The sequence below is a fragment of the Panthera uncia genome, chromosome B4 (genome assembly GCF_023721935.1).
Source record: "Panthera uncia isolate 11264 chromosome B4, Puncia_PCG_1.0, whole genome shotgun sequence".
Classification (NCBI taxonomy): Eukaryota; Metazoa; Chordata; class Mammalia; order Carnivora; family Felidae; genus Panthera; species Panthera uncia.
In genome coordinates this window covers 100143220-100159828 of record NC_064809.1, presented here as the reverse complement: position 1 = coordinate 100159828, position 16609 = coordinate 100143220, and positions in this window count along the sequence as shown.

Genomic DNA, 16609 nt, shown 5'->3' with positions numbered 1-16609 from the left:
TGCATAATTTTGGATTCACGGTCCAAATGGATGTCAGGAAAAGGAATTTAAAGAATTCACTGAATGTGAACACAGTATTCTAGATATTAAACAAGAAACCTCAAAAAATGTACCTTGTCTTTTAAGACATTACAAGAAATGAAACTGGAAATGGACTTTTTTTTTCCCTGTACCTTTTCAGAATTCATCTACCAGTAGCACCAGCTACCATGTAAATATTTTTGAATGATTTTGTACTGCTTATAAAACTTAAAGGACAATTTTTATACCCATTTAATAGTGTGCAAAATTGTGGCATATAACTTGAGGGACCTGCCCAAAGTTAATTAGCTAAATAATGCTGAAATAAGAACTAAACTAGTTTTTCTGATTTCCTGTTTGCCAAAATATTATGCTTCAACCAAGAAGTGAACATTTTTGTTCTATTTATGGAAGTCTAATCTGTCTATAGCCTGCGTTATCACCTATTTAATTTTTGTTTTTAAGCCAAATGGGGCAGATGCTATGTTGTTAAAGCAAAACAAAGATTTAAAACTAAGAAGGAATCTTCTAAATCATAAAGAGGAATTCTCTGGGGCGCCTGGGTGGCTCAGTCGGTTAAGCGCCTAACTTCAGCTCAGGTCATGATCTCACAGTCTGTGAGTTCAAGCCCCGCATTGGGCTCTGTGCTGACAGCTCAGAGCCTGGAGCCTGCTTCGGACATGTGTCTCCCTGTCTCTCTGCCTCTCCCCTGCTCATGCTCTGTCTCTCTTTCACGCTCTCAAAAATAAATAAACATTAAAAAAATTAAAAGAAAAAAAGGAATTCTCAGTTAAAAATATAGAAGTTTGTAACATGAGCTATAACAGTATTAGTGATTTATCACTAGTATAAAACCACCTAAAGTTACTATGTTATTAGCTCTTATATTGTTATCAAATGAAATTGGCTTTATCCTTTAGAGGTCAATCTTGACTTCAAAAGGTTTAAAAAAAAAAGTCTAAAATCCTTTGGATTAAAAGAATCCAAAAGCTATTGGCTGCCATAATCAAAAGGGAGGTTTTTAATTCAGCTTCTAAATTATCAAAAGATAAAAGATTAAAAGTAAAGCTTATGGGGTGCCTGGGTGTCTCCATCAGTTAAGCATCTGACTCTTGAGGTCGGTTCAGGTCATGATGTCACAGTTCATGAGATTGAGCCCCATGCTTGGCTCTGTGCTGATAGCGCCACGCCTGCTTGGGATTCTCTCTCCCTCTCTCTCTGTCCCTTGCCTGCTTTCATGCATTCTTTTTCTGTCTCTCAAGATAAATAAACTATAAAAATTTTTTCTAAAAAAAAAAAAAGGTAAAGCTTATGTCCACAGATTTCACACATACAGTTCAGGGCAGAAATTGTCACCAAGGGCACCTGGGTGGCTCAGTTAGTTAAGCATCTGACTTTGGCTCAGGTCATGATCTCATGGTCCATGAGTTCAAGCCCCGTGATGGGCTCTGTGTGTACAGCTCAAAGCCTGGAGCCTGCTTACGATTCTGTGTCTCCCTTTCTCTCTGCCCCTCCCTGACTCGCACTCTGTCTTTCTGTCTCTCAAAAATAAATAAACGGAAAGAAAGAAAGAAAGAAAGAAAGAAAGAAAGAAAGAAAGAAAGAAAGAAAAAACTGGACACCAGAAAAAGCAGATGTTTTCTTGAAGTCTTCTCTACTATTGTAAGGTCCATGAGTATGTGTGGGCTGATTGTATAATAGGTACTCAATAAATATTTGCTGAATGAATGAATGATGTATAAATGCAAATGCATCTATGTTAGCTGCTTTTCCTGTTGGAAGACTTGATCTTTTATCATTTGAATTCCACAAAAAAACATCTTAACCAAGTCATGTCTTTGGGCCAATCTGTTTCCAGGCATGTTTGTGTTTTTCACATTCTTTTTTTGGCCTGCAATAATATTCTGTGACCTCTTTCATGAATTCCAGTAGGTCATTCAGTTGGGACCCAAGGAAGTCAGTAAATTAAACTTGATTTGGAATGGAATACATAGGGTGTGTGGCTTGGATTGGAATCAAATTAGTTCTGGCTAATCTTATTTTGGTTTAATCTATGTGGGAAAGAATAGAAATAGAGGAAAAACAAATAAACAAAAAATAGGGGAAGTTATTCTTGTATCATGGTAAGCAGTTTCTGTAAGAAATAGTTCCAAGGGCAAAAGTCTAAATTATTTTTATTAGAAGTATGGGTATAAGAGTGAGCAAAGGAAAGATTAACTTCTCCAGTCATCATAGTTGGTGTTTACTTTTTTAGCTTTCCCAAACCAGAATCTCTAGGCTTTTAAAATGTGGATACTGCATAGACAAGCTTGTTACTTAATACAGTTCTCTTGCTTTTTAATCTTCGCCAGGGCTCTGGAAATGGATAACCCCAATTGTTGGGAAACCTAACCAATCAGGGAGACAGAAAAAGTTTCTGACACTGAGGTTATATTCAGATCATCTAGACTCTTGCGTCCCTTATAGAGGCCTAACGAGAAGAAATGTTGAGAAAGTGCAGTAAGTTCCTGCACTAATAATTAATTTCTTTAAGCTGACATTTTCCCCTTTCAACTGTTTCCAACTTGCAATTTATTGGATCCTGAAGACTTAACCTTGGTGCTCAGAGGTAAAGAAAACCCTTCTGTGAATGGACTGAGAGTCTTTGAATAAAATGAGAAACTTCTTCAAAGCTACTTGGGAAAGGAGGAGGCTGGGAAGGAGCAAGTGAAGTCATCGAGTGAGAACTTTAGTTTGGAGTTCTGACTGGCGCTGGACGAGTCATGAATGGGATTGATCTTTTCAGAGAATTGCATGTGATTTTCTCGTAAGTTCTTACAAACTAGAAAACCAGGACTCATCGTTCAGGAGTTTCTTGAATGTAATAACATTTGTTCCTGACAATTGAATTTTCCCTCCCTTGGAAGGCAGCAATTTGCTCATTTACAGAGCAAATTATGTTTTCATTTAAAAAGAGGAAAGAGTCCGGGCTCCTGGGTGGCTCAGTCAGTTAAGTGTCCAACTCTTGGTTTCGGCTCAGGTCATAATCTCACGGTTTGTGAGATTGAGGCCTGCATCAGATTCTGTGCTGACAGTGCAGAGCCTGCTTGGGATTCTCTGTCTCCCTCTTTCTCTGCCCCTCCCCTGCTTGCTCTCTATCTCTCTCTCTCAAAATAAATAACAAATAAACTTAAAAAAAATTTTTTTTAAGTGGGGGGGAGGGGGGAGTCACCACATTATTTCTAATTTCTCAGTTTGACCTGTGTATTAAAGGCATGAATTAAGGTACTGAAACATAAGGAATTTTCCCAGTTGCTACAGAGTTCTAAGTACCTCACCTCCTACTTAGTTGTCTGATGTTGGTGAAGGCTTCACTTGACTGAATAGGGGGGAGTAATAGTGGGTGACTAGACCAAAGGATTATATATAGTTATTTTCAGAATTCAGATGAATGATTCTAAAGCAGCAATCAATTTTGGCTTTGGTTAATTTTCCAGGAGCAAATCTAATTAGTGTCAATCTTCTAAAAGTATAAATAACTTGGGGCGCCTGGGTGGCTCAGTCAGTTGGATGTCCAACTTTGGCTCAGGTCATGATCTCAGGGCTTCATGGGTTTGATCCCTGCATCGAGCTCTGTGCTGACAGCTCAGAGCCTGGAGCCTGCTTTGGATTCTGTGTCTCCCTCTCTCTCTGCCCATCCCCTGCTCATGCTGTCTCTCTCTCTCTCAAAAATGAAAAACATTAAAAACATAAATGAGTTTTGGCTGCTTCAGCAATAACTTAAGTACTTAAGAAAACACTTTGTTACACAATATTTTATAAATATAAAATACATAAATATACAGTTATACACACACGCATATAATACATGTTATATACTATAGATACAGGTTTGAAAAATAAGAAAAGATCCAATTACATACAGGCCAGTTCAGGAGATAATACATTCTGTGCTTGCTTACTGGAGTTACAAAGGTCTTCAAATAAATGCTGTTTGGACAGAGAGGATACCATCATTTCATTTTCTGTTTTAGAAAAAAGGAAATGGTTACCATTATATTTGTTCAGTTCTGATTCTCTCAGATAACTGGCTTTGTTTTTGGAAATAGCATCTTAAAAATGTAAATTTACTGGCTGAGACATTATTGATAATATTTCACTTAAAGTATTGTTGCTAATAGGAAAATGGCTAGATTAGACAAGCCACCATCTAATAAATTATCTTTTTTTATTTTTTTATTTTTAATTTATTTTTGAGAGAGAGAACATATGAGTGGGAGAGGGGCAGAGAGAGAGGGAGACACAGGATCCAAAGTGGGTTCTGCACTGACAGCAGAGAGCCTGATGTGGGGCTCAAACTCATGAACATGAGATCATGATCTGAGCCGAAGTTGGACACTTAACCAACTGAACCACTCAGGTGCCCCTCTAATAAGTTATCTTTTTAAAGGGTTTGTAAAAATATGGACACATGAAGATGCCTTAACTCTTTTTTTGAAACAGGGAGATATATGAATAAATAAGGTTTGAAAGTGCTTACCTTGGTAAAGTTTTAAAAGGAAGACATAAAACTGCATATCTAGTATAATCACAACTATGGAGACAATAGGAAGAAGAATTAAACATCTGTGCGTACCTCTGGGGGATAGAATTCCCTTTCTTCTTTTTACAGTCATATTTCCCAAACTTTATTGAGCATATTTGTTCTTATAATGGAAATCTCTCTTTTATTTTCCTAAAAAATACCTTGATGGTTGCTGCAGTTTCCATGACACCCACACTTATTCCAGTTGCATTTCTAATGTGTTTCTGCCACCTTGTGCTTTCTGAAACCCATTACAGTGGTCAACGGAGAAATAGACATAGTTTGGGAGATTGTTGTTTCTTTGGAGATAAATTTTCATAGTACAGGAAGAGGATGAGAGAGAAACATTTCAAATATATGGAAGATTGTGTGTGTGTGTGTGTGTGTGTGTGTGAGAGAGAGAGAGAGAGAGAGAGAGAGAGAGATTGAGAGAGAAACTTTCCAAAAGTTAAGGGGATTGTTTACTAGTTTACATCAGTATTAAAATTACATTTTATCCCTCGAGCCTGCACCCTGGTAAAGGAGGAGAGTAAAGACCTTGGTTTTAGTGCTGATAACAATAAGCTCCTTAAGTAAGGTTTTAAGACATTTTGTGATACTTTCTACTCTTGCCTGTTCTTTAAATGTGTTCCTTTCTGCATAAAAACCTAACCCGACACTTGTGCCTAGAAAGCTCTAGGTGGCTTGTTAAATGTGTTTCTTTAAATTAAATCGCCTGCTGTGTTTACATGAACTGTTTTTCTCTTTCCACATTATCATTCCAGACAGCATTCCATTTGTCCAGTGCCTCAAACTATTTATATGGTCTGCTGCCCTGGAGTTATGTTGAGCGCCAGAAAGGAGAGCCTTTACCTGGAACTTCGGCCTTTCTGTTTGAGCGTAAACAAGCCCTTATTTGATGACTTGTCTGAGGAGCCCTCAGATCTTTCTTTTTAGGAATTAATTTAAATATATTTGATTTTGAAGTGGTATTTAAGGAGCCATGGATGCAAATGACTTATGTTTGTCATCTTGGCAAACACCTGCTTCTAGGCCGATAGTGGAACAGTCTTTCCTAGCCTGCTAAAATATTCACAGCACCAGGCCCAAGGCATACTTTTTAGCCTTCAGTGTCATGATTGCATCAAAGTAGGACTGTGACTTCAACTACAGAGTTACCATCTGAGAGGGCTTGAATGGTACCGAACCGCATTCATTGAGCATCCGCTACAGGACAGGCCTGCTCCAAGACTTTTTTTCTACATATGTAGTCACAAGTAGCCCTCAGGAAAAACCGTGAGATATAGATGATCTTATTTCACATTTGAAGAAAATTGAGATCAGAAATTAAATGGCTTACCAAAAGTCACATAGCTTGAAAATGGCAGAGCGGGCATTTGAACCCAAGTGTTTCTGACTCATTTTCATAGTCTATGAGCAGACCAGCTTTCCATTGCAAATGGCAAGGATCTTTATGGTCATGGTGCTCTGAAAAAGGAAACCAAGTCTAAAGGGGGTTGCATATAAAGTTTGGAGCAAAAGCAGGTATAGGGCCTGCTCAGTCTCAGCACTACCTCTTTACAAAACCATCTTCTTGCTTTCTGATGGTGGGAAGGGTTGGCAGGGCATTACAGCGAGCTTGGAAAAACTTCCCCAGTACCTTTCCAGTTTTCCCTGTCCGGTCAGTTCTGATTTGTATTAGTGCAGTAACCTCCCAACTAACTAATCTCCCAGCCACTAGCCTTGCTTCCCCTGCAGTCTGTACTTTACACTGCACTTGGAACCACCTTTCTGAAGAGCAGACCAGATCTCACTGCTCCTGAGCTTTAACTCTTCCAAGGTTTTCTCTTATAATTAGGATCAAGTCCAAATTCTTTAGCAGGGCTTCTTAGCCCCTATATCCCTGGCCTCTCCCCTCCCCACTGCCAGCCCTCCTTCAGCCCAGCAGAACCGCATGCCCAGCCCTGGGCATGTTCCACTGTTTGGTATTGATCATTCCTGCTCCTTTGTCCCTCTTACTCCTATTTGTCTTTTTTGGTCTCTGCTTGAGAGCCACTTCTCTCAGAAAGCCTTTCCCAACTCCTTCTCCAGCTCTACTCCAAATATGTCAAACAGCACTCTGTTCTAATGAGGCACTCGTCACATGACATTATAATTAACCTCATTTTTTTGAGGTATAATTCACATGCCATACAATTCACCCTTTTATTTTTTTATTTTAAAGTTTATTTAATTTTTTTGAGAGAGCGCACAAGCGGGGGAAGAACAGAGAGACCAGGAGACAGAGAATCCCAAGCAGGCTCCACTCTGTCAGCGCAGAGCCGGATGTGGGGCTCAGACTCACACACTGTTTGATCATGACCCGAGCCAAAATCAAGAGTCAGAAGCTTAACCAACTGAGCCACCGAGACACCCCACAATTCACCTTTTTAGAGTATACAATTCAGTGGTTTTTATATTCACAAGGTCATGCAGCCATCCCCACTGTATAAATTCAGAACGGTAAACCACATACCCACTGATAGCCACTCCCCAATCTTCCCTTTCCCCACCCACTGACAACTACTAATTTCTATCCCTATGTATTTGCCTGTTCTAGGCATATCATATAATTGGAATCATACAGTATTTGTCTTTTTGTGTCTGGTTTCTTTCACTTAGCATAAGGTAAGCTATAACACATGTTACAGCATGTGTCAGTACTCCATTCCTTTTTATGGCTGAATAATATTCCATTGTATGCATATACCACCTTTTGTTTATCCTTTTATCAGTTTGTGGACATTTGGGTTGTTTCCCCTTTTGGGCTATTGAATAATGCTGCTGTGAACATTTATGTACAAGTTTTTGTGTGATCATATGTTTTTAATTGTCTTGGATATACCTAGGAATGGAGGGTCATGTGGTAACTCTTTTCCACAGCAGGTATACCATTTTATATTCCCATACTCTAGACTCTACTGTGAAAGCAAAGACTGCTAGATCTTGTTCATTATTGTACTCCAGTATGAACACATTGTGTAGGTGCTCAATTAGTATCTTCAAAATGGGGGTGAAGGCCTAAATCTTTCCTATTTGATCTGATTCTATAAATCCAGGAAATACAGAGTCTGGGATGGGAAAGGATATTCTGGCTGCCAATTCACACACTATTTAGTGTGTGTCACTAATAAAGTGCCATAGGATTTTAATAACCACACTAAGTGGATGGTTCCATGGCTTTAATAGTCTTACCTGAGACTCCATTCCCTGCATGGAGAATGACATGAGTTCTCATTTAACCAGCTCAGAGTAGAGAAGAACATACTCAACTCTGCTGGCATTTTAATCTGTGATTCCAGGGAGTCTCTCTTCCAAACACATTTTCTGAGGGCATGTGAACACTGCCTAATGAGGAAGCTATTCATTCTGGGTGAAAGTGTAGAAGAAAAAAAAGCAAAACAAAGTTCCTTTCCTGGAAAAAGAGGGGCCACATTGATTATACATTCAGAATAATACAGACTAAAGCCAAGTTGTTGTGCTTTAAAGCAATTCTATTTAGGCGGTTACAGCTGGGATCTCATCCACTGTTTATCCTTTCCTACCTATCTGTTTTTATTTGTCCCAGCATGCCAAAATCTTGGATTTGTAAAGGGAAGCTGGAAGCAAAGAGGCGCTTGTTCCCTGATTTCCTGGGGCACAGTCCTGTAAAGAAGGTGACTGTAAAAGAAAAGGCTGTGTGATGCCTTCTTGGTAATGTTCTTGGGGTTGTGAGTAGGTGAAGGCCACGGGTGCCATCTTCGAGACTCTTGAGTCCACCCCCGCCCTCTGTCAACATTCCACCTGCTCAGGTTTTACTCAGGAGTTGTCTTTCATAGCATTTTCTTCTATCTTTGTTTGTTTTTCTGTACTTTTTTCTCTCCTCACCTGCTATGAAACACGATGTTGGCCCAAATCTGGAAGCCTCTGTTGAAACATAATCTTTAAACCTTGAAACTAATTTTCAGCTCCGTCTTCTCCTCAGTAAATGTGGATTTGCTGAGTTACAGTCCCCACCTGACTAATTTCTATATGCTTTTCCTCTATTTTATTTTTCCCCTCAAAAATACAGCATGTACTCAGTCTCCTTTTGAGAAGAGAGGATAGGAAAGAAAAGAAACCTTTGGGAAAGTCTTAGGTAAATAGTACTGACCTTGTGTAAAGAGTGTTAATGTCATTATATAGCAGGGAAAATACAAAAGATAGAAAAAATAACATAGCAATCTTTGTCCAAATGTGGCCCACTTGAACTCTGGATGGTATTTCAGCACTGTAGGAAAATTCCAGAAATCGCTCTGGCTGTAAATGTTTCCCTCACCTTATCTGCCTCTGCTGAAAAACTGAGGACGAGCTTGATGTCAGCAGATATCAGTTGTTTGGAAAAGTATAGCACCAGTGTTGGGGCAGCAATGTCAATGCCCATGTTCTGTCCTTTACCTGATGATTTATAATCACACCCAGGTCTTCAGTCAGTAGGTTTGCTTATATGGGTTCTTAAAATACTAGTTTCAGAAAAGTCAGATACTAGGTTGTCCTCATGCAAAGGATGCAAGGTCTATACCTAGGAGCACTAATTGAACTCACAGGAAGGGAATAATACCAAAAAAAAAAAAGGGCCCCAAACTTCTGGCAACTTTGCTTTCTTTGGCATACCTAACTAGGACTGAATTTAGTGGGCCCAGTTTACGCTCTCGGTGCCTCTAGTAGAGAGAAACATGTGGCTCTTGGTCCCTGTGTTTGCACACATGACTAATCTCCTAATAGCTTTGGACCAGTTGGGCAACCCTGCTTTTGAGCTAACCAGACACTTGCAACTGGAATATGGAAACAAAACAGAATCTTGTATAAACAAGTTGTGCCGGATTATTTAACTCTTCGTTTCCTTGAAAAGAAATTTCCTTTTGCTCTTGAGGATAGCATACGAGAGAAATTCCAAAATTCAGGAAGAGATTTAGAAGGACAAAAAGCAAGGTTAAGCTCTGGATTTGAAGTGTGCCACAAAATTCAGCAAGACTGTTACAGATATACCAGAAACTTTGGCCTGGGCAATTCATGCTGTGCTGTGATGTGCATCTGGATGTGTCCACCCCGGGGTTGTTTATTTACAGTGGGAACTGAAAGAAAAGTTCCGAAACATCCTGTCACAGGATGTGCAGATGGGCCTGCCTGAAATACTGAAGCCGGAGGAAGCCAGGAGAGTTTTCGTGATTAATGATGACACTGCCCTCTAGTGGCCTGTCTGAGGTTTAAATGAATACATTGCAGATGTAGCAACCCAGTTCTCCAAAAAATTTACCCAAGTAAACTCCCAGACTGTGTGTGGGAAAGAGAGAGGGAGGAGGAGGAGGTGGGGGGGGGGGGAGGAGTAGGAGGAGAGGGAGGGCAAGAGGAAGAGAAAGGAAAGGGAGAGGGTTCTTGCCATTGCAGCACGTCTCAGTTTTCAATGACTGGGCTTTTCTGAACAGGGCTTCTGAGATCCACTTAGGGCCTCAGTGAGAACATTTTTTCCCAGGGTTCCCGCAAGGGATACTAGCTAAAACTCTTTATTAAGGATTTGTACTACAGCCCTGGGTCGCTTTCCAGGTTCCAAAGCGTGGTGCCAGCTTCCCCTGGCCCACATTCCATTTCAAGGTAGGTCACTAGCCATGCTTGAGTGATGCAACCATCCGCTGCAGCTGCTCACGTAGACCAAGCTCCTTATCTTGCACCCTCCACTCTTTTCTGTGTTTCCTTTAGGCCTTGCTGTCATTCTCCCAAATACTCTTGCTGCGCTATGCTCTTAACTTCCTGCTGGCTTCCCACGCAAGAACTCGGGGGCCCATTCCTCAGGTGCTTGTGGGCAAGAATGTTTAGAGAGCTGCCTGAGCCTTTAGGGAATGACAGGAATGCTGAGAATTTCAGGCACTACTTTGCAGACCCACAGGAAAGAAAGTTTGGGCCCAGAGGGATGGGAAAGGGCCTTCAAAAACACCTCACATCACAGTTACCTCTGGCTATGGAAATGGCTCCTCTTGGAGTCCCTCCTTGTCTGCTGACCTGGGAACAGAGGCCTCTGGAATAGGTGGTTGTGGCGTAGCAAACTACAAATGTGCAAAATTAATTTGGTTCTAGTCTTGAGATAGGAATTATTGGTTGTAATATTTTAGTTGTATTCAACACAATTGGTAAGCGAAATGAGGCAACTTTGTAGTTCTCGGTCTGGAGTTAACAATCTGTAGTTATCAGGGTGGCACTGTAAGGCACTGACCCAGGTTTGCTACATCCTGGAACTTCCCCTGGAGTCTTATTTCATTACAGGAAAGGTGGGGAAAATGGCAAGAATTTGACTCAGAACTATCATCAGAGTCTCTCTGACTGTCTATCCACGTTAATTTTTTATTTAGCTATTTTTTTAATGTTTTTCACTCCACTCACATCATTATGAGGATGACCATCAAACTCACACACAGCCAACAACCTTTGTGACAGAAGAATTTCACGTGGGGAGCACCATCTGGTTGGTTGGGTACTAGGAGGCTCCTCTTTTGAACTATTTATTTACCTATCATCTTGAGGCATGTCTGGCTCTTGATGAAGAGTTAATGTCACCCTCAAACACTGCATCCACCTCATTCCACCACCCTTCTCTCCACCGTTGTCTCCATAAGAACCTCTTGGAAACATAAGTGTGTTACTTAAGATAGGCCACACTTCAACTCATATTTAAGGACTATAAACATTAACACATGTCACCAGTTTGTGAGGAGAGCCTTTCCTTGCGTTAGGGTTCTTCTCCCATAATTGCTACTAACTCTTCGGTCAAAACCCTTTGCCTGTTGGATAGTGAGCTCCCTTAATGGTGTCTCAGCCCAATTCCATAACTTGTGTCACTTCCAGTTTATAAAACCAGTGTCCTTGAAATCTCAAGATCCAGGAGTGTTCATTTTAGTTTCAAAGTGAGTTTTTGGGCACCTGGGTGGCTCAGTCAGTTGAGTATCCAACTCTTGGTTTCAGCTCAGGTCAAGATCTCACGGTCACAAGATAGAGTACCCACATGGGGCTCTACGCTAACAGCGTGGAACCTACTCGGGATTCTCTCCCTCTCTCTCTGCCCCTTCCCTGCTCTCTTGCTCTTGCTCTCTCTCTCTCAAAAATAAATAAATAAAACTTTAAGCGAAACTGATTTTCTATTCAAAGGACTTCTCTTTCTTTTGCCCACCTCCAGAAAGACCAATAATCTTAAGTGCTGGAGGGTGGCATGGGGGTCTTGGTCTGTTCTTTCCCATCCCAGCCCCCTTTCCTGTGCTTGCCCTCTGATGTAGGAACTGCAGTCGACACTGAGTCCTCTTACCTGCCTACTTCTAGTGAGGGTATCTTGTACTCACCTCTTCTCTCTGGGGGCTGTGGCTGCTTCTCTGGCCAACGCTAACTGTCCTTGCTTGACTCTGTGTGGAAGAAGTTTGAATGCCGTTCCTTTCGTGGGCACATGTGCTGGTTCTTCGTTGGGCTCTACGGGCTACCCCTGGACAAGCTCCAGGTGGAGATCTCTGTCAGGTGCAATATTCTCCTTTACACCATGGGGCCTATAGCTTTGTGCAAAAGCATAATGGCTTAAACCCAGCTCCCTTCCTTAGAGTCTGTCAGAGCCGTGTGAAAGCCTTGTATTCTCGCTACTCCAAAAAGTAGCAGGTAGCCTGCCTTCCAGCACTTCCTGTCAGCTTCAGCGTCTCTCTCCTGCTCTTCTTTCCAGTCTCCCGGGGGTCAAATGCTATACCTGACCAGTGATTTGCCAGCTCTTAGACCAGAGCCAACCTCCAATCCTCAACTTAGCCATAGGGGTGGGAAGCAACATTTCTATCTCAGTCTTGTTGCATGGAGAAGGTTGATTTCTTTCTTTCTTTCTTCCTTCCTTTGTTTCTTTCTTTTTTTAGAAATTTCTGTGTTTTTTTTAAGTGTTTATTTATTTTTCAGAGAGAGAGACAGACAGATAGAGTGCGGGTGGGGGAGGACCAGAGAGACAGGGAGACAAAGAATCTGAAGCAGGCTCCAGGCTCTGAGCTGTCAGCACAGAGCCCGATGCGGGGCTCAAACTCATGACCTGTGAGATCATTACCTCAGCTGAAGCTGGACACCAAAGGGACTGAGCCACCCAGGCCAGCCCAGGTTGATTTCAAACCTGAGTACAAAAGGGCGATGGGAGGGATAGTTGCCACCCTGCAAGATGCATTCCGCCCCCCTGAGGTAACCCCTGTCTTTCTTCCATTCTTTCTCTTTCATCAAAGAAGTGGGTCTGTTGAAATATTGACTGTCTCCAATTCCTGAGTGAGTCTGACCCCTACATCTGACCCCAGACATGGAATGTGAGATAGAATTTTGTTCTTAGCTCTGAGCCTTCCTCAATAATTCTTTATATTTAGCACCTGACAACAGTTTATTTACAATGGTATTGTGGCTCTCAGCCCTGTTTTCATATTAGATTCAATCAGTCTGGAAGTGGAACCTGGGTTTGGTAGTTTTTAAAAAATTCTCCTTGTTATTTTGGTATACAGTGAGGGTAAGAACTTTACATGACCAGTGAAATGAAGAATGGGACCCTGAAGTGACAGGATTTGGAATTCTTTTTTTTTTTCTTCTTTTCTTAAAATGTTTATTTATTTTGAGAGAGAGAGAAAGAGTGAGTGGGAGACAGGGGAAGAGAGAGAGGGAGAGAGAATCTTAAGCAGGCTCCATGCTTAGCACGGAGCCCAATGAGGGGCTTGATCCCACGACTGTGAGGTCATGACCTGAGCTGAAATCCAGAATCTGATGCTTAACTGACTGAGCCACTCAGGTGCCCCAGGATTTAGAATTAATTCTGAAATGAGAAATAGGTTCTTTTAATTTGTTTTTTTAAGCTTATTTATTTTGGGGGAGAGAGAGAGAGAGAGAGAGAGATGGAAAGAGAGAGAGAGAGAGAGAGAGAGAACGAGTGGGGGAGGAGCAGAGAGAGAGGGGGACAGAGGATTTGAAGCAAGTGGTCTTCATGCCAACAGAAGTGAGCCTGGTGAGGGGCTTGAAGTCATGAACCACGAGATCATGACCTGAGCTGAAGTCAGATGCCCAACTGACTGAGCCACCCAGGTGCCCCAAGAAATAGGTTCTTGAGATGCAACTGAAGAAAGCAGGCTTCTGTGAATGGCTTAAGGGAGGAAGAATTTGAGGAGGGGATCCTGGAATCGTTTTATTTCCTCCAAAATTCTTTCTGGTGATTTTGTTTTTCTCCCCATCAAGTACCCAATCTACCTCCTTGAAAAAGATTTGTTGGAGTTTTTGCTCTTGAACTTTTTCTTACAGCAGCTGATTGAGCAGCACAAGTCACTGTGCTGAGGCCTTGTTTCCGACAAGGTCCTTGCCCTATAGGGGGGTAGACAGTAGGGATAAGATGAGACTTCTATAAATCATTATCATACAGAGCAGCTGGTTTCTTAAAAGGCTTACCTCCTGGCTATGAGAAGAGTAGCTGTTACTTCTTCCTATGGTACTTAAATCTCTCTACTCAGATACCTTGCTTTTTTGTCTTTCTAAGCCTTTTTTTTCACCTGCTGAAATAGTGCCTAGTGCCTTTCAGTAAACCCACAGGTGGTTGGCCCCTAAATCCAGAGGAAGGGAGGGAGCATCTCTTTTTTGTGTCTCTTTTTTTAGGAGTGAGAAAATTTTCCACTTATTTCCATGTCTTGGTGACCAAGATTGGATCCTATGTCTATTTTTAAACCAATGACCAGTAAAGGGAGGGTTCTCATGGGTGGATTAGACTAATCACATGGAATAGAGTTGATATTGGAGGGTCAACCAGCAAGAGCACTCTGCTTATCTCTCTCACAGCACTTTCACACCATCCTATAGTATTGTCTTTGCTTGTCTGTTTTCTGTAATAGGTCAAGGATCTTGTCTCATTTATCTTTTACTCTCCATGTCCTTCCGGAATTCATAATGTAGTTAGAGATATGGTATCACCCACAAATGAAACATACACATACACATTTTAAGTAGATGCATATCACACTTAGTGGTGCAGTTGTGGTCTTGAATTTTGGCACTCTGACTGAATCAGCATTATAAAAGACCCTTATAGCAAAGTCCACTGGAAATGTTCCTCTGAGTAGATATGTCTCAATTATATCTTTCTCTAGCTACTTACTTATGTGATTGTTGCTCAATCTGCCCTGGATACAGTAACATTTATGAGGCTTTTCATAAAGTTAAAGCACGTCTATGAATCTCTTATTGCCTAAGGAACTTCACTTTCTGTTTCCTTGCAGGTGCCTAGAGCTACAATAAAACAGGCATTCATAGTTTCCTGTGATACTCTTTCTCATTTCTTTTGGCAGGTATAGCATTATCTTTTGAACAGTTTTTGTCAGGCATTATTGATCAGAACTGGTTGACAGAGCATAAAACAAATGGAGAGAGACCGCATTGGAATAAATAAGACACTTAACTCAGGGTAGTACCGTAGAGCTCTTGGGCTGACGGAGTGTTGTATAGTCTACTGCACTGGGGGCATAGGGGAAAATATATCACTTATAGGGAGAATGCATATAAATAATGGCTCTAAAATATTTTTAGAAAATAATTGAGACAAATAGGCTTAAGTTTTTTAAATTTATTTTTGAGAGAGAGAGAAAGAGAGAGAGAGAGAGAGAGAGAGAGAGAGAGGGAGGGAGTCCCAAGCCAGCTCTGCACCATCAGGGTGGAGTCTAACGCGGGGCTCGAACCCACGAACCATAAGATCATGACCTGAACCGAAATCAAGAATTAGACACTTAACTGACTAAGCCACCCAGGTGCCCCCAGACAACTAGGCTTAAAGGAAATAGACACTAAATGATGTTAAATAACAGATCTATCTGTGTACTAATATATTAAATGGAAGTATAGTCAACTATACTATATTATGTATAATATGTATAATATTACTATACTATATATACACTATAGTCAACTATAGTACAGTTTAGGATGACTGCTCCACTCAAATCCTTTTTTTTTTTTCAAATGTAAACCCACAGCCCCTCCTAAAAGGATGGGTTTAGTTATAGTAGCCAGGGTTTTACCATGGAACCCACACCCTCTTCCCCTTTGTGCCAAGGACCCATAAACTATGATCAGGTTATGTTAAGTTAGGCCCAATGCCTCTAATGGATCTTAGTTAGGATTAAATTTGGCTTTGAGGGGTAGAAAGCAAAAGTTATGATACCTAAACAAGATAGAAACCCATTTTGTTTCTCTCACATAAACATAGGCAGTCCAGGGCTTATATGGCAAGCTATTTCATTGCTATCAAGGGCTCAGGCTTCTGTCTTATTGCTTTGTCATCTTCAGTGTGTACCTCTATCCAGTGCTATGCTGGTAAATTGACTCTGGCTTGATTTGTAGCATTGCCTGATTTCTATGGTGGAGATATTCTCACCATGGCCAGTTTCGAGCTATCAATATTTTAATAATCAGTTTTCAGAATTCCACAAAGTTCAGCAATCTGCTGTCCTGAACCTGTATGAACCAGGCCTAGCATAGCACTGCTTCTCCCTCATGGTCCAAAATAGCTGCTCCAGTTCCAGACATTAGAACTGTGTTTCAACTAGCAGGAAGGAAGAAATCGGAAGGGAAGAGCAGTGAGGATGCCTCCTCTTTTAAGATATCCTCCAGAAATTGTGCACAGCTCTTTCACTTAAATCCCATTGGACAGAACTTAATCATATGACTCTATCTACTTGCAAAATGTGTTCTTTATTCTTAGCTTCCATGTGCCCAGCTAAAATGTGGTTATTCTATTACTAAACAAGAAGAGGGAAATACATTTGGGGGGAAATTAGCAGTCTTTACCACTAATAGTAACACTCAGTTCCACATAAATGCCCAAGTTAATGAAGAGCCAGATACCCAAGTTAGAAAGAAGTTTATTTTCGGAATAAGAGGAATTGGAATGGGTTTAGAGCAGGGTGATAAATAGGCAGCTCCAGAGAAGAAAGAAAGAAAGAAAGAAAGAAAGAAAGAAAGAAAGAAAGAAAG